The sequence below is a fragment of the Perca fluviatilis genome, chromosome 16 (assembly GCF_010015445.1).
Source record: "Perca fluviatilis chromosome 16, GENO_Pfluv_1.0, whole genome shotgun sequence".
NCBI lineage: Eukaryota > Metazoa > Chordata > Actinopteri > Perciformes > Percidae > Perca > Perca fluviatilis.
The window spans coordinates 13,630,444-13,658,256 of NC_053127.1; the positions used below are offsets into that span (position 1 = coordinate 13,630,444).

General features: G+C 39.1%; 1 protein-coding gene across 3 annotated transcripts in view; it reads left to right on the plus strand.

The window, feature by feature from the left end:
- Nucleotides 1-27,813, plus strand: part of fstl4 (follistatin-like 4) — a 243,672-nt gene that overhangs the window by 131,366 nt on the left and 84,493 nt on the right. The gene's annotated exons all lie outside the window — the stretch shown is intronic.

Here is a 27,813-nt window from a genome sequence, read left to right on the forward strand (position 1 = left end):
TGTGTGTGTGTGTGTGTGTGTGTGTGTGTGTGTGTGTGTGTGTGTGTGTGTGTGTGTGTGTGTGTGTGTCAAATTCCACACCTGTAACCTTCACCCAGCATGATTAACTATGTAAAATCTGAACCAATAAAGCTGAATCTCAACATAATGTGACTGTGTGCTTTCAGTTTGTTAGTAGGGTTTTCATCTTAAAGGTGCCCTAAGTGATGTGACGCATTTTTTAGGCAACAACATTTGTTGTCACATACAGCAAACGTCTCCTCACTCTCCGCTAGCTGCCTGTCCCCTGAACACACTGTAAAAATAACACGGTCTCTGTAGAGAGCCCAGGCTCCACAAACGGCAACAAAAACAAACCGCGCCAACCTGCACAATGAACCATAACAAACAGTGTTCCAGCCAATAACCGACAAGAGGCAGCTGGTTGAGTCATGAATACACATTGTGGAAGTAGCCTACGTGCTAACGCTGCTGCAGTGATGGCTCAACCAGCTCCTTCTTGTCGGTTATTGGCTGGAACACTGTTTGTTATGTATTGTGGGGCAGGTTGGCGCGGTTTGGACCCTGGGCTGTCTACAGAGACCACATTTTTTTACAGTGTGTTCAGGGGACAGGCAGCTAGCAGATAGTGAGGAGATGTTTGCTTTATGTGACAAAAAATGTTGTAGCCTAAAAAACGCGTCACATCACTTAGAGCACCTTTAACTAAGTTTGCCTTCAGTTCAGGTTTTTATGCAATTCAATTTTATTTATTTTATTTATAGTATCGGTATGCGGCCCTTTTAACTGTTGCTCTATGGGATAGCTTCCTGTAGTTGGTCCAGATTTGAACACGACCAAAACCTGCAGTTTCTGTGATTTAAAACAGTAATTTGGTAAATTTCAAACTGCATTGTTTTCACTTCCTTAAATTAACCAGCATAAAGGAGCAAACATTGGACCATAAAAGGTCCCCTTTTAAGCCCAATTCGGACCAAAGATTCGAGATGAGTTGAAACTAGCAACTTCTTGCAACAGGCCGGTGTGCAGCGTTGTAAAACCTGCCAGTTCACACCAATGCAACGCGACGGTGTATCATCTCCATAACGACGCCTCTTTGTACTTCTGTTCCAACTTCCAACTTTTAGGCTTTTTTGTAGCTGGATATATCATTTGTTTCATCTAAATATGAATGTGGATAACGTTAGTGATATTGAGATGCTTGCCACAGTTGCATTTCTAGTGATGAATTGGTGAAAACACGTTTTATTTCTCTGATTCACTGCTTTGTTCTAACGCCGCTGGGCTCCCTCTCTTCAGTCACTCTCTATCTCGCTTGACCATATAACGCAAATCTGTGGTCTGAACTGGGCTTAAGTCAGTCTGTAAAAGTAAATAGCCTTGCTTGCTAATGGTTATTGGTAATGTGTTGCCACCCTCTAATTTAAGTTCTGTCACCACTGGCAGTTTATCCCTCCCATCAGTACAAAGGCCACGCCACTCGGTCCCCAACGGTGAAATGACCTTCCAACTCCATTAAAACTGCAGAGTCACTCCGCATCCTCTGTTGTAGGCTGAAAGGTTTTCATATCACCATCACAACCACGAGCTACATCATATCTCTTTTCCCCTTCAAACTCAAATTGCTCCTAATGAATCTATTCCCTTCCTTAGCACTTTGTTTCCTCTTCATTAGTTAATTATTCGGTGGTCCAAGAGTTGAATACATTTGCTAAGGTTCAGATTTTCTCATTAATGATTGTTTGAAATTTGGTGAACTAATCATAGACATGTTTGTACTGTTGTTTTTACTGTAAGCTGCACTAATTACAAATCGTGGCCTCCTAAATAAGATGAAAGCAACATGGAACTCTTGCTAAAACAATGTAATGAGTAACTACAAAATAAAATATTAAAGCAGTGTTTTTAGAATTTTCACTTTAGTAATTCATAATCTGTTGGTTTCTTGAAGTTACTTTCCGAAGAATCAATTATGACTTGGACCAAGAGCAGACATTTTCTACAGACGGCTGATTGAGAAAAGCATTAACCTGTCTAAGAAATTATTCAAAAAATATGTCATGTTGAAGTCAAGACAAACTTTCATTATCACTGCCACCTTTTTAGTGTTCCCGCTATCAGTGCGTTCCTCCTGGGCCAAAAGCTACCCCCTTTTCCTTTTAATAGCTGACAATTGAGCCTGAATTGTACATGGAAAATGAGCATGAAAGCACCATTTGATGACATTTAGTATTAATGTTTCCTTGGAAGAGGTTAGATCTGGGATTCTCGGACGGATCAATCTGCATATATTCATGGCAATTATATGGTAATTTAAGAGGGAAGCCTTGCATTCATGAATACTTCTCATCAATCACAATGCCACATTTAAAATTCAGATTCTTGCATAGTAGAAGAACATGTGATGCAGATGGCCTACTTACAAAGTGCATGGCTATCCACAAAACATGGATTCAACTGGTAAAGTCATGAAATGTATACAGAGTTTACTCAAATAAAGACACATTTACTTTTTGGGATTTAAATTCATCACTTGTATGGCTTGTTCTGTCTTTCTTGTGACGATCCAGGTATATATTTTTTTCAAATCGCTAATTTGCTTTCAAAGCACAAAATTGCTATAATCCTTTTCTTCACCCTTCGAGTAAGGGAAAAAGCAATACAAATCAACAAGTCAACAATTAAAGAAATAAGCACTTCATAAAAAAAAGAAGAAAAAGGAACAGTGGTCAATGACAACATACGTGTAGTGTAGTGTACCTGTCATTGTAAGCTGAGTGATAGTACAGGCATCACAGTCACACTGTTTTTTAGTGGAGAACACAGACGGTCACTAAACATGACGCTGTACTCCTTGAGGAAAGAGCAAGTAATTAACCCAAGATTGATGTCAGTTCCGCCCAACAAAGTGGGTTTTAAAGTGTTTACCTGGGCTATAAATTAGATCTTGGGCATGACAACTGGCAACATTCAGAATGGATCACCAGGTGCCTAGACATCTGTGTGATTCCCTTACGGATTACAACTGTGTGTGTGTGTGTGTGTGTGTGTGTGTGTGTGTGTGTGTGTGTGTGTGTGTGTGTGTGTGTGTGTGTGTGTGTGTGTGTGTGTGTGTGTGTGTGTGTGTGTGTGTGCGTGCGCCCCTACTTGAGTGACTTGTGTTGTTTACATGATCCCACTGAGAATGGTTCTGCCAGTAGCCTCAGTACTAAAGCACACAGATGGAATTTGGGGAGGGGGCGTTAGGATGAAGAAATAACAGAGGGGAGGGAAGTGCAGGAAGGAAAGCAGCAAGGGAGGACCACACAGAGAAACAATGGCAAAGTCGAAGTTTGTCTCATCCTGATTAAATCATGAAGTGGCTGCAGTAGCAGCGGCAGTCACAGTCATATGCCAACTCATGCAACACTCTGAGAGGAAAGAAATCACACATAATTGAAATTAGAGGTGGGAGGTAGACCGATAAATAGAGAGATTTGTGTGTGTGTGTGTGTGTGTGTGTGTGTGTGTGTGTGTGTGTGTGTGTGTGTGTGTGTGTGTGTGTGTGTGTGTGTTTGTGTTTGTGTTTTTTTATACGTGTGATTTCTACCATATTCAGTCTCTCATCTGTTCAAGTTGCACTCCATCAAAAGCAAACAAACAAAAGCTGATTTATTATCTATCTCATCTCACACGCGTCCCAAAACCTGTACACACTGTTGCACATTTCCATTTTGACTAGACATTTAATAAAAATCACAGTTTTATTTTGTCCTCTACTCCTGTAATTGAATTACACTTTTAGTTTTTGTGGTGGTAATTGAATCTGGGCGTAGTTTAAAAAGGTTGTGTACCTTTTGTATTATTCAGAGGGATCCTGAATCATTTTTCCGATAGATTGTCCTCACACAGTGAACTTTTCAGCTAAACCTTTAACAAAGAAATTGGCATAGAAGAAATTGATTTTGAGGGATTAGTGACAGAATAGTGAGGATGCACTAATAACGATGCGTCTTTATTAGCTCACATCTCTGGACTTTGTGGCCCTTTGAACATGGACACATTTTCTTTTTATTGTTTATTTGTCATGTTACGACAGGTCTTTCAGTGAATGTAGTTAGTGCCAGTATGGTCAGTACTGACACGTGACACATTAGGGGTGCGTGTTTGTGTGATGCTGTTTTAACCCGGCCTAACCGGCAGGTGGGAAAGATGAGATTCATTCAGGAGATTGTTTCAGGAAGGAGCAGCATTCGGCAACAGGTTGGTGGTTTGGCGCCTTGCAAAAGGACACCTTCACAGCACTGGTTGAAGAAAGGGGAGAGTGTTTCTTTCCTGCTCTGTCAAGGGAATTTAAACTGAAAACCTTCTTGTCACAATGTTTATCATTTGGTCTCCTCTTCAGATTTTCCTAGCCACATTGGGGATTTGCACCAGCAGCCATGTTTCTATAACCTTAATTCTCCTGCCGCTTTGCCCATGTGAGGACAGTGTGCTTATAAAAACCAAGGTAACTCTAACTCTGCTAATGCTGCAAGTACCACAGCAATACATCATCTGGCCCCAACTTGAAACACATATTAACCAGACATATGTTTACCCTCCTGCTGGTTATGGGGAGGAGGGTGCTGAAAATGGCAACAGGTGTTTAAAAGTCCTGTCCTTGATCCTGTAGTAAACAAACTGTCCTTGTTGGTGCAATCAAGGACACTATGGAACCAGAGCCTTGGGAGTGTGCTGCGGAACAGCAAACTATGTTATAGGTTGTTTGTTTTTGTTTTTTTGTGTATGATTCTTCCGTTGAATGCATCAACAGCATAAATAGACAATGATTATGTACTTTTGAAAAAAATTAAATCAACAAAATGGAGTAACTGCAAGTTGATTGTCATACTGCACTGTACTGCAACGTACTGAAACCAATACTCTGCCTGGAAGGAAGGAAACCAATCTGAAAAAACAAAAGGCTTATTTTGAAAAAAACAGCCAGAGGTAATGCGAAACATACTTGATTTGTAGTTAATGAGCTAAAACACAGGTCTACAGGCTTGATGAAACCGAAAAAAATGGCTGTGAACTGTTGACGATGACTGACGTTTCAGTTTGTTTTGATGGTAGAAAGCATTTGGTGTGGATACAGTTTTAAACTTGTGAGAGAGCGTGTGTAGGGAATGCAAAGGTCATTTGAGGTTTCAGTATATTCAAGGAAAAGTAAACTGAAGAGCATTTGATGAAGTTTATTGTAGGCATCACGCGTCAATGTTGTTCTAGCGGGTCGACTCAGGTTGTTGCCAAAACATCCGTCTATTTAGTCCACAGTTTTACAGTACAGTATTAACAATATATCGTAGTTTAGTGAGTTCCGTCAACTTCTTAACTCTGCTACAAATTAGTTTGAACCACTGTGTTTTTGAAGGATATAGATAGTATTTTTAATTTTTTTTAATCATTTTTTTATTTTTGTTAAACCTGGCAATATTTTATAAAGCCATCTATGTCTCTCTTTTTATCCCTCCTGTTTGGTCAGATAAGAACTGCATATAAACTATCACAGGGACTAAAACTCTCCATGCAAACCCAGGATCAAGCAAATTTCTCACTGCTGCGAAATTAGCAGCAGGCTATACTGCAAGTTTTACAGACTGCATCCCCAGAAGCAGTTTATAAATGACCCATGATAGCGGTGGCCAGCAACACAGACAGGCTGACATGCAGATCTCATCCTGTTACAGTTGTAATCCTCAAACATCACCCATCTGTTTTCTAAGGAGCTTTTGTCTGCCCAATTTATATAAAACAAAGCAGTTTTCATTTGTCATACTGGACTTAATTCAGGAAATACAAATGGCTCCATTTCAACTTCTGTAGTTTTGCATTAAACCCAGATTTAGTTATTTCTAACTTCATATGGCATCAAACAGATTTAATGTTACTAAAATGTTATATAGCACAGTTTACAATGAATTATTAGTAGAGGATTACAGCACCGATTAATCCAGAATTGCCACATTATTGTTGCACTGCACCTTTCAGATTACTTCTTTTTTTTATTTATTATTTTTGTCAAATAATTTGGTCGTGCAGTACTGTGACATGTTTTTTTGTTTGTTTTTTCTGTTTATGGGGTTCTCCACTCCCAATCTGTGTCATGCTAACAGCGATGGCTCTCTCTGCTCTTGCTAGCAACCAGTTTTTGTATTCATTCCAAACAAAACGCTGCAGAAAAAACTATTAAATGCATCATTTCCTGTGGCAGATTCCTCAGAAGGTGCGCAAAAACAAATGCAAAAGCGTGATGGCTGGGTGCAGGCTGAATAACTACTGTGTCAAAGGATGATGGAGATTAGCAATGGTAACATACTTCTCCCTTACTATATACACTCACCTAAAGGATTATTAGGAACACCATACTAATACCGTGTTTGACCCTATCCTATCAATATGGGCCAACATTTATAAAGAAAGCTTCCAGCACCTTGTTGAATCAATGACACAAATAAGTAAGGCAGTTCTGAAGGCAAAAGGGATCACCCACACCATTACACCAGCACCAGCACCAGCCTGCCTAGGGGTACCAAGGCATAATGGATCCATGTTCTCATTCTGTTTATGCCAAATTCTGACTCTACCATCTGAATGTCTCAACAGAAATCGAGGCTCATCAGACCAGGCAAAATTTTTCCAGTCTTCAACTGTCCAATTTTGATGAGCTCGTGCAAATTGTAGCCTCATTTTCCAATTTTTTGTGGAGATGAGTGGTACCCGGTGGGGTCTTCTGCTGGTGTAGCCCATCCGCCTCAAGGTTGTGCGTGTTGTGGTTTCACAAATGCTTTGCTGCATACCTCGGTTGTAACGAGTGGTTATTTGAGTCAAAGTTGATCTTCTATCAGCGTGAATCAGTCGGCCCATTCTCCTCTGACCTCTAGCATCAACAAGGCATTTTCGACCCCCCAGGACTGCAGCATACTGGATGTTTTTCCTTTTTCAGACCATTCTTTGTAAACCCTAGAAATGGTTGTGCGTGAAAATCCCAGTAACTGAGCAGATTGTGAAATACTCAAACCAGCCCGTCTGGCACCAACAACCATGCCACGCTCAAAGTTGCTTAGATCACCTTTCTTTCCCATTCTGACATTCAGTTTGGAGTTCAGGAGATTGTCTAGACTTGGACCACACCCCTAAATGCATTAAAGCAGCTGTCATGTGATTGGTTGATTAGATCATTTCATTAACGTGAAATTTAACCTGTTCCTAATAATCCTTTAGGTGAGTGTACACCAGAGACCATGCCAGCAAATGTTATGTTTTTTTATGTGAAAATGTTACTGACAGTTATGTTAAGAGGTCTAGTTTGTACATTAGTCTCATGTGGTCACCTATTGGTTGTCCCGATCTAACCCTCCCTGTTCTGAAAACATCTGTTTCATGGCACTTACAATATTACCTCCTCTTGATCTCAGCCCTGACTGTGTGTGTGTGTGTGTGTGTGTGTGTGTCTGTGTGTCTGTGTGTCTGTCTGTGTGTGTCTGTGTGATTTTTACTGAGGTTAGACTACAGTACATTATTCAGTGTTGTTACTGTGCTATCCTTTAGTTACCACTGTTCCACTCATTTAGAAGGATGAGAAGCTTCTCAACAGGAAGCTAAATTGATATGCAACTAAATTACACATTTGACTTCACATCTTGTGTAAAATATGGTTCGGGAGGCAGAGTACAGCCAATTAGGTTTTAACTGGTGTCAGCTAGTTTTTTTGTGATCTTAGGAAATAAGATTTTCTCACGTTCTTTTAACTTTTCTCACTTCCTCCTCTGTCTCATCTAAAAAGTATTTTGCTCTAATCTTAAAATATTAAGTCTGTCCAACTGTGAACTTCACTTCTTTAATTTATCTAGCATAAAAAAATGCCTGACACTCATCTGCTGAGGCATTTTAAATCTGATTTAAGAAAATGAAAGCCAAACCTCCCACAACATTGTTATTAAACAAAGATTGGATACAGAGTAGAATTCATTGTTTCTTTATAGTATCATTGAATTAATCAGTTCATTCAATTGAGAGCATGAATAAATTAATAACATTTGTCTTGAACCAAAATATCATAACTTCTAAGCTGTAGACTTAATTTGTATTGACACTGGCAATTAAAGCTTGTCTGATAAGACTAATTTGATTAGAGCGGCTGAGAACACCTAAGTATCGCCCTGAGCGTTGGATTAGCATAATCTATAAATGTATGTCTGTTTAGGATACGGTCGAAATTAGATCAAAATTGGAGCAGCACTTTAATGCAATTTTGGGTACCTAATTAAAGCAATATCAAGATGGATGCTGCTAAGAAAGAAAAGCTGACAGATACCTTCAATTTGTTTTAATTAGAAGGGAAACTAAATGTGGCAACATTTACCTGTTGGCTCTATTTTCTCTGAAATAATGGCCCCAAAGTGTGTTCACAAGAGTGACGACATTTGACATGAAAAAGATCAATGCTTTTCACAATAGATGTCTCAGGAAAATCTGCCGCATCTTCTGGCCTGAGAACATCTCAAATAAACAGCTATACAAGATGACTAAGTGCAACAATGAAACCGCCAAATTCGATTGCTAGGGCATGTCTTCAGATTGGCCCATGACTGAATCCCAAAGGTTGCATTAGGATGGACAAGGAAGGGAAAAGGAAGCAAGGTCTGCCCAAAACCACATGGTGGGGAACTGTGACAGCTGAGTTAAAGGAGATGGACCTAACACGGGGCGAGGCACAGCATGCAGCACAAGACATGTCTCGATGGAGGCAGATCGTCAAAGCTTTATGTCCCATCCGGGAGCAAGAGGATTAAGTTAAGTTACTTCTGTCTTCCACCCCTAGAGACAATAGTAGTTAATCCACTGTTTGGGATAGTAATTGCTCAGATTTTCCTTCTTCATTATTCATTAATTGCTCCCTGTCGATTAATTATTCCAGATGATGAAAAAGCTCCAGAGACACAAGAATTTGCTGTGAACACACATCTTGCCTCTCTATACAGACACCAAAGCAGCTCCCAAAACAAAGACAGCTCCCTGCTGCTGCAGTGTGAGTTACTGTAAGTGCCAGAGTGCCACTAACCATTTTTAATGAGACCTCTTTTCATAATGTCTCTCTGCCTGTAGTCCTAGTTTAGGTTCAGAGAGAGTTGATTTTATGGTATAATTACGATTAGTGTGTCTGCTGGTATAATATGCCAAATTAAACACCAAAATAACTATCCCTGAAATTCTGCACATGGTGGTAGAGGGAGTACTCAGATCCTTCACTAAAGGATGACTACCATGATGTAAAAACCCTCCAATACAAGAAAAGTTTTGATTAAGCAGACGTAAAGTAGATAGCAAAATGTGTGTAGGTATCCAAAGTGAAAGTATTCATTGTGAAAAAGTGTTTAGTTTTAGCATTTTCATTCGTTCAGATTGGTTAAAGAAATGAAAGAGAGAGGGTAAGAAAAGGAAGAAAACGGAAAGAAAGAAGGATAAGGAAGGCACGGAAGAAAGACAAATGAGAGAAGAAAAAAAAGATGACGTAAGAACGGAAGGATATAGGAAGGAAGGAACGAAGGAAGGAAAGAACAGAAGGAAGGAAATACAATGAAGGAAGAATGAAACCGAAAAAGTAGCATGATGCTGCATGTCTTCAAATTGCTTGTTTTGTCCGACCAAAGTTATTCAATGTAAACGCCAACATGAGAATAAAGAAATTGAGCTTACCCACCATCTTTCATCCTGCACACGGGCTTTGATAATTAAAAAAGTACAGTGCTGAACTGTGTTTCCCTCATGCTCTCAAATTAGTCACTGCTGCAAGCAGGAGTACTCCAGGGTACATTGTGTTACACTATACTGTACTGTACATGTGACCGACTGGCCTAAATCTGCTCCACTGCTTCCCCATATTTTAATATACCCTGCCAGTTAATTCTCCCATTTCTCTCTTAAGCTATTTTTTCACAATTAACATGAACTCGCAACTCTATTTTACAGATGACGCATGGATTTGGAAAAGTACTTACATACATATACATTAATTTAATAACACCATGAAGCTTAAGTCGTCTGTTGTTTAGTAGCCATTAAGAGCATGTCACTCACTCACCACTGCACTAATGAATGTCCTACTGTAGGTGCCTTCTAAACTGTCATTGTTTTTTCCTTATCAATGTGAGAAGCAAAAGCCTGTATATATATTACATTTTCAGTCCTTGGGCCGTAAGTAGCAGTGAACATGAATGCCTATATTATGAGCAAATCTTAACCCTCTCTCTCTTTCTGTCCCTCTGTCTCAAATATATTATCATGTATTCAGTTAGGTGTAACAGAAAAAAAAACACAACATCACTGGACTGGAGTACTGTAGCAATTTATATAGAGAATTGCATGGTATGCCATGAAATAAATCAACACAGCGGATCTCAAAGACAGCTTGTCTTGGATTTCTGTGCAGTGAGTGAGTCTCTGGCATGAGCGGAGGGATATGGAGACTTGGTCCAGGATCCTGAGGAGGCAGAAAGCCAATTGGTATTTAAATAGCTGTAGATCCAAGGCTTTGAAACATGTCATTCCTATTGACAAGCTGCTGACTGAAGGACTGGCTCCCACCGTAATGAAATTGTTTTGTCGGAAAGCCCTGCATCCCTGATAGGGATACAGTACGAATTCATAAAGAGTACAGTAAAGAAAGGGTTGAATGGGGGGGAAAAACGAAAGAAATATCACAACCAGACCAAAAGTCAACAATTCTTTTTAGAAGCAATTCTCTGAAGGCACACAGAGTTGAAATGGGTTTCTTAATCGCCCAGCCCCAATGATAAATGTACCTGTTCTGCGTTTGTACTGTGGTCATTTCTATAAATAACCTGAAGGCAGAAAGGTCCAAATAACTCATTGTCCATCCAGGTCACCTCATTATTAATGGTAAACTGCTACTTTGACAAAACACATTTCTTGTATATTTTTTCCACAACGGTGGCAGATGTGTGTGACCCAGATAGTGTCACATAATGAACTGAGGAGACGACGTTCAAACAGGAAAGCCATATCGACAGAAGCCAGGCAGGGAATTCAGAAATACATGTGTTATTTGTAGTTTTGTTAATTTCCCCCTTCATTAGTTCTGTTTTCTGGTTAATGGCCTGCTCTGCTACTATTTCTACCTGATGGCAGAGAGAAGGACTTCAGTTGTAAACCTCTGAGTCAATATCAGTCCACTGCTGTCAATGTACCTTGGGGCAATGTGGTATGCAGTGCAATCAAAGGCACTCTGACTTCTTGTTCCATTTGATTTATTCATTTTCTTTTTCCTAAAAAAAAAAAAAAAAAAAAAAACAGGACATGGAACACAATTTGGTCAAAACACTAAGTCATTAAAAAGAAAGGAATTTGATTTGTGAAAATCTAACAATCTCAACGCTCATCCCAACAGTTTTGGGTAGTATTACAACACAGAAAACGTTCCAATGGCCATTGTAAAATACTGTGAAACACTGAAAAAATAGCAGGCTGTTCTCATTTTTGCAACTACGAAAAGTAATGCACTGTAATCCATGTATTCCACGTATTTATCACTGTATGCACCACATTGACTGTCTCTGTATAAGAGTGCAAAGGCGTATGGAGGAAGTCGGGGTAGTTGGATGTGTCCTAAAACAGGGCTTTCAAGATGGGGAGTGGAGTTTGTGTCCCGGAAGAAGTTGAGGGGAAAACACAAGACTTTCACCCACAAAATGTGTGTTTGTATCCTGGGGCCCGTTTCAAGATGGAGGTTTGAGTTGATTTACCCTGAGATGGGAAACTCAGATTTTTTGGTTCCAGAACAGCTGATTTGAGTTGGTTCAACTCAGAGTAGGTTGACTCAGAGTTAAGCACGTGCACCACCACTATAAAAAGGCAGCCTGAATGAAGCCATGATACTACGATTCACCATGGCAACAACCACAAACAAATCGGTCAGCATACTTTACCCCTCTGGAACTGGAACTACTCATGCGCACATACAGCGAGTTTGAACATATATATTTTGTTAAAAAAGCAACACGGCTGCTGCTGCAAAAGAGCGAGAATTGGTGTGGGAGAAAATTGCTGCTTGAGTCAATGCGTAAGCTCTAGTATGGTGTATTAATTTGATATTTAATCACAGGTAGCCTATAATATTACTGGTGAAAACTGGAATGGTATTACACCTATAATTTTATTTAGGTGCAATCCTGCTGGCGAAAAAGTAAGCTACTACTAATCCCATTCTGAGGTTGCAGCACCATGTCATTAACAGAATTATAATTTATAAGCCTTTATTTCTTTTTAATGGATCTCACTGGTTTGTGTCCAGGGAACACTACAAAACATTTTAAAAACGTTTCAGAGCAAGGCACACTTTTCTGACGGCTCTGCATACAGTGGCTTTACTAATATGCTCTGCATCACCAATGTTGTAAAGAAAAAAAAACGTTTTATAGTCTGTCTTACATAGTTAATAAACCAACCCTGATTTTTGTATTCATGCAGATGACAAATCTGCACTAAAACATGCCTGCTACAGACTGAATGAATGATGGGAGGAGACCTAGAGAAACTCAAGGTTTATTGAAGAAAACCTGCTCCCGACCTGGGTTCTCATTTATAAATGTGCCGTACGCACAAAACGGGGCTGAAAATGTGCGTATGCCACTTCCCACGCAAAGGTTGTGATTTATAAAAAACAAACTTGACGGTAGAAAAAAGGTTGTATGACCTTAAAAACAAATAAATAAATAAAACGGAAAATTAATCTCACAGATATTTATTGATATCACACACAGAACAATAAAAGCTAAGCCAATCTCCTGTCCAAATCAGTTCCCATATGTCTTGGGTGTCAAACTGTGAAGAAATAAACATTATAACTTATATAGTTGACAAAATATATACAATTTTTCAAAAAAGGTCCAGACGCTTTTGCCAATAATCAAAATAATAATGTTCAAATGTATTGATATCACACACAGAGCAAGCATTTGTGTTGTCTAAAACAGTTATCCTATATATTTGGAGTCATCCAGTGCAAAAATAAACATAATGAACATTATAACTCATATAAATGGCAAACTATTTACATTTCTTCAAAAAAAGGCCCAAATGTATCCCAAATATCTAAACAGTGATGCCATTCTTCTCTGTAGAACGGTCATAGACCGTAGTTATCTCTCTTTTTCACTTTACTCTTTGTTCTCGCTCCTATTTCCTGGAGTGAACTCTTTTTTCGACTATATACTCTTTGTGTGATGGACCTGCCTTCCCATTGGTTGAAAAACGTCAAAACAGTCTTGCAAAGCATCATGGGAGATTTATACTAGACTGTAACAGCCGGTAGCACAGAGCTAGCTGCAGAAATGACGGAAAATTTATAAATTACAGACATCGAGTGGATAAATCTTGGATGTAAGCGTTTGGATTTATTGCTGAACAACTCCGAAAAGAGGCACAAGTTCCAGGCTGGATAGAAAACCTTCTGGAAAGGCTATGAAGACAACAAAGACAGCCCCATGACGGCTAGCTTCTTAGCTTCTAACTGGAAAAAACGGTAAGAAGATTGATAAAAGTTTCATTAAATAATCTAAATAGTAATCGGAGGTGCCGTGTGACGTCGTGGACGATCCCGTAGGGCTCTGAGGGAGTACAATCGCGCAATCGTTACCCTTAATGCCCTTGTTATCAGTCCGAACTACTGTTTGTGACAAAACCTGCATGAAGAAAAGTGTGTTTGCCTATTAGACTTTATTTCGTCTTCAAATTGTATCTCGGGGTGAGGGATACCACTAGTTGATGCTGTGTTGGCAAGGTGTTAACAATCACAATATGTTGTAAACATATAAATACTGCGGTGACCCCCGTGCGTAATGCTGCATGATGGCACTGCTGGCCCTGCAGGAGGACTAACCCCCAATGGAAGAATCAGGAGAGAAAGAGACTTCAGGGACCATGACGATGACTGGCTAATATGCCGATTTAGATTTTCTAAAGCTGAGCTCTTGGATCTATGTACTGAATTGGATCCAGTGGAGAGGGCAACGCGCCGGAACCATGCCATCCCGGTCCAAATACCCATCGCCACTCTGGGGGCAACCGGCTGTTTCCAGAGGGAAATGTCAGACAGCTAAGTGTTTTAAAAAATATATATATATATAATCTTCAATTTTATCACTAAGGCTTGTTTGGATATAATGTATAGTTCTGTTAATACGTCTGGTATATCGAAGCTGTCCCCGAGTGCCGTAATGCGTGCCGTTTTGGACGTATTATTAATACATGTAGTTATAGATCAGGGTTCCTACTCTGTGCAAGAACAGGCCGAAATTATAATTCAATTTGCAGCAATTCCTGAAAGTCTGAGAAGTTTTTTGCTTTTTCTCCGCCACTCATCATGATTCGGTGTAACAACTGCCAGTGTCATTCATATACTGATCAACATTCACGAGGTGCTTTGCATTGACTATTTATTGTTAAAAATGGGCGTGTACAGGGCAGGATAAGAGGCTGATCCACGTACGCACGCTTGTCAGTAATCTCTGATTTATAAAGGGAACATTGCTTACAGGTGTGTGTACACACGGTTTTATAAATCTGACTTTTTTTTGGCGTACGTACACTTATAGTAAGGATCCTACGCACAGTTTTATAAATGAGACCCCAGGTTAGGTTCACAGACTCTGTTACCATAGTAACTGACTCTAAGGTTAATGCTGCGTTCCAGGCAACCCGTAGCTCGTGTTTTCACAACCTTCTACTCGTGAAAGAACCCTGGAACGGCAGTCAAACCTGTAACATACTACCCGTGAACTCGTACCAGATCGTTGTACTCCCAGTTACAGTTTTTGACGTCACACACACATAAACAACAATTTGATGCTGTACAGACGCCGTTTATTAACAGTGATAAGTAGAAATAAATAGACATAAATAGGCAACGTAAAGTAACCTAGATAGCTAACGTCAACGTTAGGGAGCCACTATCTAACGCTAGCTAGAAGGGTTTGTTGTGACTTTGCTTGGAACGCTACCAAGTCGTGAGTCGTGACTTGAAGCCGTAACTTACGGGCTAAAAACTGTGTCTGGAACGCAGCATGAGTTACCTCTCTTTCTAAAATGGGCTGGAGTTACCCCTCTCTCTCAGGTTTGGTTAACCTGCCTTTCTGAAACAGAAAACTCAGTTTCCCTCATCTCAGGTTTAACAAACTCAGAGTTTTCACTAAACCTGCTATCTGAAACGGCCCCTGGAAGTACTACTTAAAGTGATGGTTCGGAGTAAGGTTATGCTCTCATAAAACGATGGATTGGAAAGTTTGTAAGTACACCAGAAGTTTATGTAAGTAACACTTGCCTGCTGGCTTCTGCTCTCTGCTGTTGTTGCTGCTGTAAGAGGAGTGCTTAGGGCCGTCTACAAATTACAACACCGAAAAGAGATGCAACAAAAATATTTTTTTATTTAACTTTTTTTTTAAAGTAAGTGCTGTAGTATAACTAGCAGGAGACAAGTAATAATTGAGGTAAGTTTGGAGACATTACCTTATTTAATCATTAAATTAATAAGTATTTTTGTTGTATCTCTTTTCGGTGTAGTAATTTGTAGACGTCCCTAAGCACTCGTCTAACTGCAGGTAGCAGCAGCAGCAACAGAGAGCTGAAGAGAGCAGGCAAGTGTTCATAAACTTCTTGTGTACTTACAAACTTTGCAATCCATCGTTTTATGAGAGCATAACCTATTTGTACTACTTGTAGACGTTTGGTATCATTTCGGGCATTATTAGTGGGGTAACTTACAAGATACAAACATGGGTCCATTAGCCCCTGCGCTAAGCTATTCAGCTGATAACGCTACTCTAGCTAACTCTCCCAATGTTCGACCCAGGTGAAAAAAGCTTCTGGGGGGGTGTTTGGCTCGAGGTCATGGTGCAAAGGACCCTTGGGTGAATTACTCCGAACCATCACTTTAACAATGTTTTGTCACTTTTTTCAACGCTTTTTTTTATTAATGGTCAATCAACCTAATTTTTGAGTTTAAAAAAACAGAAATTTATTATTTTGACTAATATTTAAGATCAGAGGATTTTGAATGGATCACAGACTGGTATATGTCAAAGTTTAAGGTCAGGATACTGTTTTGAAACCATTTAAAAAAAAAAATTCAAATGCGAAGAAAGTTGTATCTATATAACGTACAGCCATGCATCCATGTTAATTTGGGGCAATTTGGTTGAAAGAAACCCATATTTCTGATATAAAAAACTTCAAAAACGGGTCAAATTTGACCCGAGAATAACACAAGGGTTAAGGGGATTGGTCTTTTAACCCAATCCACAATATTTTTTCTAATCTTAACTATAAGAAGTTGATTTGGTGTCTAAACTGAACTGTCGTCCCCGCAGGACAGTCACCGTTTGCCGGCTAAACTTAACTGCGACCCCAACGGTGCCCTGTACCCGGCTCACAGTCATCTTTTGTCAGCTAAACTCAACTGCACTGGTCGCAGAAAAGCCTGTAACCTCATGGTAGCAATATTGCAAATGTGTTTCTTTACAGTCTTTTTTTTTTCGGCTAACCATGTCGTCTACAAATATTTTTTTTATATTCTACTAATTGACTAATTTAGGAATGTAAATTTTGCCTGGATTACATTCATTGGCAACAGTTTTACAGTCCAGAGAATGTTTCCTTATACAGCACAGAAGTCCTAGGTAGGAAGTTGAGGTTGGATGGTAAGGCATACAAAACACACAACTTTGACGGGACTTTTGTATGCACCTACTGCACCCCACAGTCCCTTCAGCTACTAAAACACCATTTAGGGTCTGCACTGAATTTTTTCAATATTCAAGCAAGACCACAAGCTTTCCCTAACCTTAACCAAATATACATTTAAAACTTAACATTCAATAAAGTACAATATGACAGCACATCAAACAATAAAATGCAACACACCAACATATTCATAAGTACCTTCATTTTGCAACACAGATAAACTGAACAATGTCTAACCTACAACCATTTGTCTCTCAATTGAACATGCAATCACCTGTCCCCAATGACCGAATAATGAACTTAAAGAATGAAAAGAGGGGACAAAATTAATTAACCTTTATGTACCACCAAGTAAATACATCTACTGTAATTATTGGGAGGGAAATTAATGATCACATTATCAACTGATTGCATTGCCGCTCATTAGCTCAGGGGGAAAACATACTCATTATAATTGAGAGCTGTCATCAAATTTGAAATTAGCTTCCTATGTTTACTCCGTCTAATGGTAATGAAAACACCATTGCTATTGCATGATTGTAGCGACTCAAAAAATGCAGACCAATTCATCTCATCTCTTGAGAATCATCAGAGACCAAATTAATTTCCCTTTTTAAGCAGTGGTACAATGAAAATGAGGTCAAAATTAAAGAAAAATAGCAGACTTCCTGTATGCTTTTTCTGTTTGAAATATTTGATTGCATTATTCTTGTTCATCAAGCTTGCTGTCTCATCTATCTCTCTTTTCAATGTTTTGCCTGGCATTATGTGCCTGCCTCCAGCCCCTGGCAACAATATACATTTTTGTATTAACCCAAAACTGGAACCCCTTGCAAACCCCCACCAATTAAGAGCTTCCCTTGCTTTGACAAAGAGACATCTAAAAAAAAAAGTCTGGTAAACTACATGTATGAATGACATCACACGTCGGTGTCCAGGGTTAGTTGCACTTTCAGCATTGGTTGTGTAGTTAGATGTTGAAGCTGCTACTTTTATGCAAAGAAAAAGAATCTCCCCTGTTGAACGAGACTCCCACGCAAAATACTTACTCATAGCCTTTGCCACTAAAGCAAAGTTGTGACCTATTCAGAAAAAAAAGAATGAAAGATGAAGAGTCTTCTTAAGGCATACGTTCACAGACATAATTTAGATGAAAGATAAAACTCTCAGATAAAAGGGATGAACCTTTCACTGAGGAGAAGGAATAAAAGTGTTCTCAGCCTACATCCCTGTCTTCCTCTTGTTCCTTTTTTGTTGTTTTTCAAGTGTCGGTACTCTGCATTATTGATCTCCACATACATATGTGGGAAAAAAAATCCTCACACGTTCGAACTATGTGATCATTCTCAGTGAAACTGTGAGGACCGCATACATCATCATTATTTTACTCATGGTGATTGTCATTTGAAGGGTTTCTACTTTCTACTTGCTGCAGGTTTTTAGTCCTCCGTGGTCCTCAGATTTATGTGGAAGTGTTTCTAGTTTCTTGTACTTAATACCTAATTATCCCTTAACTGCCCAACATGATTTGTCATTTCAAGAATTGTCTTGGAAATGTTTTCAGATCTTTGTAATGAGGTCAAGTGATATCAGTGTCCAAGTTTAGTAGAGACATGACTTGTTTTTAATTACTTTTATTAATGCAAATATGTATCTATGGAGCCAAGGCTGAGATACCATCTTGGAGTTTAGAAGAGTTTTGTCAGAGCCCTGGAGCTCCCCAAAAGTTTGCTCAATGGCAGTTGGTTTTGATAATTTAATTAATTGAAAATGTGACAGGGAATTTTCATTACTAAAGTACTAATAACCTACTACAGTTGAGCTCACATTATTAGGTATTTCTGTTGCTGTGTTATGTAGAGGGACCCTGTGTCAAAATCTAGTTGTAAGAGTTTGTATTTATGCTCAAATAGACCATATTCCTAATAAAGTTGTATTCAAACAAAGTTTAAAATATTATTCCAGCGTACTGGTTGCATTGGACTTAAGGGAACTTGAGGTGACAGGATACAGACACATTGCAGGTGCGGGTGGGGAGGTCAGTAGGGGCTCAACAGCAAATATTTGCTCTGGGGGCAACTCGCAGGTTAATCCAGCCATGCATTGAACTACACACATCCATATAAAGGAAACACCATATGTACATTACTTTTCAACACAACATGCAGTATACATATATAAAATATGACTTAAGTAATAACAGCTCAACTTTCCCAACCCCATCACTAGAATCAAACATTATGGTGTAGTGGTTAAGAGAGCTCTATGTCTGTCAAATTCAGCTACTTTCCTCACAAGAAAAACCACAAACAGCATTTTTTAGATGCCTGAAACACATGGATGTTCCCCTGACAAGAATTCCCAGCAGCCATGTGAAATTATGACTTCTGTCTTTCAGGAATAAAGGATAAAGTAGCGTGATGGTGTTACTATTCTCGCAAACCTTTAAGTGCTTAAACGTGTCTTGGACACAGGAGATCACTATTTCCTGTTTCTTATAATCAAAGTTGTTTTCTTTTAACCATGATTGTGGCCTTTCCCTAACCCTAACCAATCGAGTTTTGTGCCTAAGCTTAACTTTTCCTAACCTTAGCAAAGCATGAGATGTCGTGTGGGTGTGGTTACACACTTCTGACCAGTGGTCAGAGGTGAAACTGACTTGAAACTTTCATGTATGAAGGGCATTGACAGAAATATTTACACTTTCTTACCTAAAGCCAAAGCCTAACCTTAAATCGAAAAATATATCTGCCAATTGAGACGAACAGAAAGAGTTTACTTGTTTTAGTCTACCTCCCACTTTGAGTTACTTAAAATCGGCCATTCTTTCTTTGTCTCTGAAACTTTCCCCGCAAGGTCACTGCGGTATTTGGGCAGGGTAATGTTGGATGTTAGTCCAGGTTTCTCGGTCGTCAGTGGGGTTCAGTTAGGCCACATACAGCCCGAGGTAGCCGTCTCCTTCGGTCCCCACACCCAGGCAATTTAAAAGCTGTATACTCTTGGGATCATCAGGCAGCAGCTTGCAGGCCTCAGCAAGGGCTGTGAAAGGCTATGAGATTGCTGTAACTTACACTGCAGGTGTAGGGGAGAGAGGAGGATGGATGCTAAAAATGTAATCAACGCCTGAGCTAGTTCCAAGTCTCAATCTGTTAGCGGGAGTGCACGCTTGGTAATTATTTTCTTTCTGTAAATCCGCTTCGCTAGAGCTGAGGGTGCAAGTGCAACTGTATTTATATTCTGGGTCAGATTTTTATTTTTTTATTTTTGTTGACCCTGCACAGAATAAACCCTGTTATTATTTGCTTTATGGGTCTTTAAGGTCGTCATATAGTCCACAACTCTGAGAGCCACTTGAATCTCCATTAGTCAGTACTCTGTTGCTATTACTGCCAAAACCACATGCAGGTAGGAGGTGATTTGCTTTTTTACCGGACTGCAATTTGTTAGAAACCACATATTGTATTAGTGAGCATGAAAAATGTATAGCAGGAAAAAATAAATTACATTGACTGTATATATAGTATTGTACATTTCTGCAGGAAATAGCTTGCAAAATGTCCAGGATGAAGCTAATGGAGGCTGTTGGATGGGACTGTATATTCTTCATTCTCCAGTACTGCTAAAAGTCTGGTGGAAATGAGAGGAAATCAGTTTTTTTTTTGTTTGTTTGTTTGTTTTTAAACTAAGGTTCATTTGCACTAAGCATGTTTGGAGTGTTTACTTGTTTTAAATTGGTTTTTATTTAATTAAATGTACTAGTTCAGTGCCAGTTGAAAACATGCCTGTTCGGAAAGGAACGATTGCTTGGCCTCTGGTATTGTTGCTGGCAACTTTCTCCAGAACCATTGTACCCCAAAATAACTTACAGAAGGCCCCCAAAGCATTTAATATGCACAACTATACATAATACTACTGACTGACTGTGTACTTCAGAGGAAAACATTGTACTACTACATTTACCTGACAGACATGTTACTGGTTACGTTGCAGATTCAGATTATACTTACAAAATAAAGTAAGTAAAAAAAAAAAAAAGTAAAATATAATACATTTTTATTCATTAAACTGTCCAGCATTATATCAAAGTTGGAAGCTCCACCTTGACTTTCACTTAAAGTAAACATTTGAATGCAGGACTTGTACTGTGCGGTATTAATAGTTTTACTGCCAATACCAACATTGCCAGTTAGAGAAAGGGTGAAAAGTAAATCAAGAAGCTCTTTCCTGGGGCCCCCAAATCATTATATATAATTATATTGAACATTTCAGCTGATCTAGGCTACCAAAAACCAATAATTGTTTCATTTTAGTGAAACTTATTTCACATAAGGTTTTATCTGATATATCTTTCATCACACACAGGTGTCTACTGTTAACTTTATCCTCAATTCACAACTGACTTTAGCAGTTTAGATAACACTAAACACTCAACTGTCCTGCTGCTAATCACTGTAATCTGTAATCACAGACATTTGTCTCATTCATAGACTCATGGCAGTGTGCCCTGCACCACCCATCCGGCCTGTTATGAGAGCCAATCCACAAACTATACTATAGATATACACTTTTGATTTTGGTTTTGAGGTGTGTGTTCCCTAATTTTTATAGAGGCAAATAACCCCTTCATGCATGGAGACTAAAACAGTTATTGAAAAGAAAGTGTGATGCTGATATTACAATCCTAGTGATTCAGCTGTGGGTGCTTGCTGCTTTCAAATCGGCTCTCTCAGCTCTTTCTGTCCCAGCTTCTGCCATCTCTTTTTAGAGGCCACTGTTACTGTCAACAATATGCAAAACCAAATATGAAGCCTGATCTATGAGCTTCAAGATATCTAATACAATGAGTTGAAATCAGTATTAAAGCATTTCTACATCATGGGCATGAATACCTCTATTGAAATAATCACTGAAATTCTTTAAAACAAACAGGTACAACTCACATAACACATAACCAACACCAATACAGCCTCCATGCTGTGCAATTTATGATAATTAAGTGATTCATTAGAAATGATTAGGAACAAGAAAAGCAGTGGAAAAAAAGGTGTAAAATGTATTGACACTGTAAACAGTGTTTTTACAGCACTAATTATCAAAAGAACAGCAGCAGCAGTTTTAACAATAACAATAATTCTAGTCATTTTTACAATAGTAAATATTTACTTGGTTCAGATGGGAACTTCATCCAAAGAAGGCAACAGGGCAGTCACTGGAGCTTGTGTACAGTAGCTACTAAACTTTGCATGTCCCTGTAAGTTACACTTCTCGTCAGACTGACTGGATTCTCTGTTAGAGCAAGTGTGAGAGAGAGAGAGAGAGAGAGAGAGATATATGGCTGATGCGCATAGTGCTGATGTGCAGTTTGAGAAGTCAGTTCTAAACGATAGGCTTGCAGACAGACAGGCAGGCGGGGAGTGAATGCTACTGTACTACGTATTTCTCCTTTACTGCTTTGCCAATAGCTTTGGTGTTGCAATGAGTTTCTCATTTAGTCAGTGCCAAGCTGCACAGACTCTGATAAGGCTTCCCGAGCACACACTGATCCACTCTGCTGAATGTATGGTGAGGCAAACTGGCAGACAGCTTTGCCTGTACTCAGGAAATCTAGAGACGTCATTTTAAATCACTGGGAGTTATGTATTAGCTTAGAAATGTGGGAGTCTCTTTTAAACTATGAATCATCATCATGCTTTGATGACATGGAATTATTGCTCACACTACAGATAACAAGCTCCCAAGAACAGTTTCATGTGGGATATTAATTTAGAAAGCGAGAATGTTGTTTAACCCATCATTCTGACCATGGTATTTCACTCATGGTCAGCTTTGACAGCTTACAGCTGGTCCTATCAGCTGACTCCTCTATTCCCTAACCACATTCCCACAGCCATTGAGGTCTTAATAACTTGACAGCTCATACTCTTACTCTGCTGATCATTCATGCCACCGCTGCTACTGCTGCTGTTGACCCAGGTTGCTGCAAATTCCCTCCACCTCCCCAGCCTCCTCCTGCTGTTCTTTGTAGATGGATGCTGTGCAAGCTTTTTTTGGATAATGGCTGGTTGGTTGGTTTTGTGCCATGGTTTCATATTTATGAAAATATACAGTATATCTATGTTTTTTTTTTTATTGCACTTCCTGCAGAATATCTCAAATGCTACTTGGATTCATCTGGGATGTGTCATCAGTCTTTTCTGTGCAATACTGCTGTAATAAATGCTACTACAGTACAGTACTACTACTTTTGAATTTTAGGATGCAACTAAAGATTAACTTAAAGTTGGTTATGGTTGGCATATTTCCTGCAATTATCTTTCATTGTTACTGAAAGAGTCCGCCTTTCCTTTGCATGATTCAAGTTCCAGTTACTGTTTCTAGTTTTATCTCACTGATAGAAGCTTCCCTGATCATTGATATCAGTCATACAGTCGTATCAAAGCTGTGTTATGTTACTGCTGTTGCTCCACATTAAAGACATTCATGAACCATGAGGTGGCTTTCATTGTGAAGCAGCCTTAAGACATGAAAATAACAAAGGTAACCCTAACTGCCATCGATCACTTAAACTGCATCTGCAGTTCATGTTTTTTGATTACTAATTTAGTCTATAAAATGTCACAGAAGATCACCGAACTCAAAATTAATTTAATTTATTTTGCCTAACCAGTAGCCTGAAATCCAAAAGTATTACATTTATTATTTATTTCAGTGATATAAAAAAGAATAAAGCAGCAAATCCTCACACTTGAGAAGCTTGAACCGACAATTGTTTGGCATTTCTGCTTTCTAAATCACTTGACCAGTTGATCGATCATCATAATTGTTTCAGCATTATCTGAATTTACTCATTGCCTGCTAATGTTGGAGGGTAATGCGATTTTATTCATCATTAACCTTTAGTATTTTCAGTGACTTGTCTTTCTCACTTGTCATACAAAAGACTGTAACATGCAGGAATTTCCCCTACAAGTTAACCATACTGAATATACAGTATGCTAAATATTGAAATGATAAAGTTAAAGTGTTTTCAGTCACAGAAGAAATTCGGGATAGACAATGAAGCCCACAGTAAGCCGATTAAAACAGCTGCCAACAGCGATTATGCAATATGAGGTTCTCCTGTGACTTGTGTCACCCTTCCCAGATTGGTTCAGCTCTCTTAGACCTTGCTGCCCTCAGGAGCAAAGAGTGTCCATCATATTCATAATTATCTGTAAGGGAGGTCCATCACCATCGCATATTAGCAGCACACAGACACCATGGCAGTAAATAATCCCATCATTTCAGCCAGAGGAGTTCAGGCAGACATAAATTTAACACAGAACACTTTTACATCCTGGAGGGCATTGTAGGGAGGTTTCATCATCTGATGGATTGGTGCCTTTGATTCCCCTTGTCCTCCCTCTGTCTATTAGCCATAGCCAAGAACTTATCCAATAAGTACACATCTGAATTCTAGAAGATGTATGACTGCTTTGTACCGTTTTAATTTCTATACTTGGATTCTTAAGAAATTGTTCTGGCGGGCAACAATTTACAGCTGACCAGCAACAAATCAGCTTTGATGCCTTACTTGCACCATGCTCTGCTATTAAGAAATGCCTTTTTGGTGCACCCATATGATTTTCAGTAAGAAAAAAAAAAAACATGTTTTAAAGGCTCATTATTTTTGTTTATTTAACAATTTGAATGAAAAAATGTCGTATTTCCTGCCTCCTACTGTATTTCCTACTCACAATGTGTTGCTCACATTGTCTTTAAATAAATTAATATATATATATATACATATACTACTGGTCAAAAGTTTGGGGTCACTTTGAAATTTCAGAATACCAGCTGAGATCAGTTGCAGTTGTTTTTTAACCAGGGCAGCAGTTTTCAGATTACATTATGTGTTTACATAATTGCTAAAAGGGTTCTCCAATGTTTTCTCAGTTAGCCCTTTAAAATCAGATTAGTAAGAATGTGCCTTTGGAACATTGGATGAATGGTTGCTGATAATGGGCAATGTAGATATTGCATTAAAGATCAGCCGCTTCTTTCTACAACAGTTGAGAACCCTTTTGCAATTATGTAAGCACATCATGTAATCTGAAAATTGCTGCCCTGATTAAAAAAAACAATGCAAATGATCTCAGCTGGTATTCTGTCTGTAATGGAGTGGAATGGAAATTTCTAAGTGAGATGTTTCACCATTGAGAGACTTGAACCTCTTTAATGTCCATGACGTTTTGTCCTCTCATACATTTAATTTCCTTTAGCATGACAGGGACTTCTTCTCTGGTTCTCCCTCCTTCTGTTTGTTTCCCCCTACCTGACATTTATAAAGTGTGAGCTTGAAGGAAGCTCTGAGTGGTGAAGAGGAGCTCCGTCTCCGGGACATTGGGCATCCATGGTGCGAGCAGCTTCGGATCACTCACTTAAGCAGCTAACATTTCAAACTGGCAATAAAGAGAGTCCTGGTCCCTCTAGAACAATAAAACAGTGTTAGAGTCAGGGGTGGATGCACTGTAATACAGACAGATATTTCTCTGCCACTGCTGCAGCTGCTGCACTCAGCAGTATAAGAGAGACTGACACAAAGGACATTCACACCAGCAAAGAAAGAGAGTGTGATTCACTATAACATCCACTGCAACATTTGTAACATAACTTTCTCACCATGGCCAAAGGATAGAAAGTGTACATGGAGTGGTAAGGAGGTCATTAGGGCATTATTTATCAACCTCTGTCATTGCGTCAACATTGGAGGAACATGTCTCCTCTAACACAAGTCTTAATTGCCTTTTAAAATATTATTTTCTTTGAAGGTAGATTTAGCTTTTAAATATCTTTTCATGATATTTTTCACTTTGTATAGAAATTGTTGTAGGGGAAGAGTAAGTCTGAGCAAAGAGGGGATTGTTCTCTCCATATATGACAAGATGTAAAACAGCGTGGGGTTGTTAATTTGTTTCTGTCCTTCCAGAGAAGGTTCAGGGATGAAAGCTAGGTGATGATCCCTCATGTCTGATCCATCTCATGCCTCATTCCTCCTGCAGTAATAACATTGAACAGGGATTTAGCCAAGACCTTGACTTGACTGCCTGTTTGCAGAGAAGAGTGCACTTCGTCTTTGTTGTGTGGGTTTGTAAGTGTGTTGTAATAAGTAGAAGGGTAGCCATTAGTGAGACCTGTGTGTGTCATTGTGTGTTTCTTTGGCTTTTGTCTTTGCTTGTGTATTCATGTGTGACTGTGAATACATGTCAAAGTTCATGTAATCCTCCCAGAAATAAACAGGAGATAACTGAGATTTATTGGATTGATGACTACCTTTTATAACTTGCTGTTTTGAACTCCACAACCAAGCAAAATATCACACAACACTTTGATAGATGTACTTCATTACCAAGTCTCAGTACGACAAATTAGAGGCTGTCCTAACCTAAACTAAAGGAGCTCCAGTTTCATAATTACATATATGCTGTCATTCACTCCTGTATGCAATTCATCAACGCAAATTTTTTTTTTTTCCCAACGGCCTTGAAATTTTCTTTTAAACCCATCATGAACCAATGGAAAGCTGCTGTGGACCAATGTATATTAATCCAAAGCTCAAAATAGTCCCCAACAAAGTCATTATTTACTCCTGTTTGAGTGACATTTCCCTAGAAATCACAGTGCCCAACTGTTTTCGGAAATCATTCTGCCTGTATTAAAAATTAAACTATATATTTGTGACCCAAATTTTTGTCTTTAGTAGTAACCAATAGGCTCGGGGCTCAGTGTCGCAGACTGTAGAGAATTCAGAAAACGTTTAGAGATGAACTAATTTGTTGGTTCTTTTCATGGTATTTGACAATAAGAAAAATGTGGAACAATGCCATCCTCCTCCTTAAAGCTGAAAAGGAGCTTGATGGCAGAGATCTCACTAAGTCAACAAAGTAGGTCGTACTGTATGTCACTACCTTCCAAAATGACCCACATGAGTTTGTAATCGTCCACCACTGAGGCTAAGTTCTGGTGAACCACTTGGTCAAAGTTAGGGAATAAGGCACATTAAACGGGTTCTGGCGGCTTTATGTTGCTTTATGTTGGGTTTTCCTTTAATATCAAGTTAAGTAGTTTTTGTCATTTCCAATGACAAAAACCATACCAAGTATTTATACCAAGTATTTTGAAAAAAAAAAGGTTGTTCCCCAAAGTGCTAACACAAAAATACGTGCATACCCAAATACACAAAAACAACATATACATAAAAATATCAAGTCAGAATAAAAACAGTGAATTAGAAGTTAGTGAAATTATTTTAGACTTTAGACAGCCAATTTTCATAGATGGAGAGCAGCATGAGGACTTAATCATGGGTCACCCTGAGCTTTTTTATGAGATAAGAAGGAAACTGTGTGTGTGTGTGTGTGTGTGTGTGTGTGTGTGTGTGTGTGTGTGTGTGTGTGTGTGTGTGTGTGTGTGTGTGTGTGTGTTTACATATGCATAAGTATGAACATATGTTCATCTTTAATATGCACTTTAACATAGAGTACCACAGCAGGAGATATTTCCTTTCTGCTGTAGTCTAGTTGAACCCTTGTTGACTTTGCTGCAGTGACAGTTGTACTAACAACTGTAGATCTGCTTTGCCAGCACTCCACATTGCTACTAGAGTTGGTGAACCAGAAGTTAGGAACAGTCTTTCTTTTAGGTGCATTCTGTTTCCTCATTTTGCATTCATTAGCTTTGATAGTTGTGTAGTCGGAGGAGATTAGACAATAAGATCCATTCCTGTGTACTCTCAGAGGGGGGTGTCCTGCTCTGCAGTGATTGGGCAAGGACATCACCTAATGATTTATTCATATGGGAGAGTTTTTTTTCACATTTTCGCTCTTATGCATCTGACTTGCACGTAGGCCTCGCAACCTCCAACCATCCTGTCAGTGTTCCTCGTGCTGTTATCAGACTAAAGCAGAAGAAGGACACTGTAGAAAAAAGCAAAGGAAAACCTGATTCCCTGCTCTCCATTGGTATCAAGTCCCTCACTGCATGGCACAGATGTGT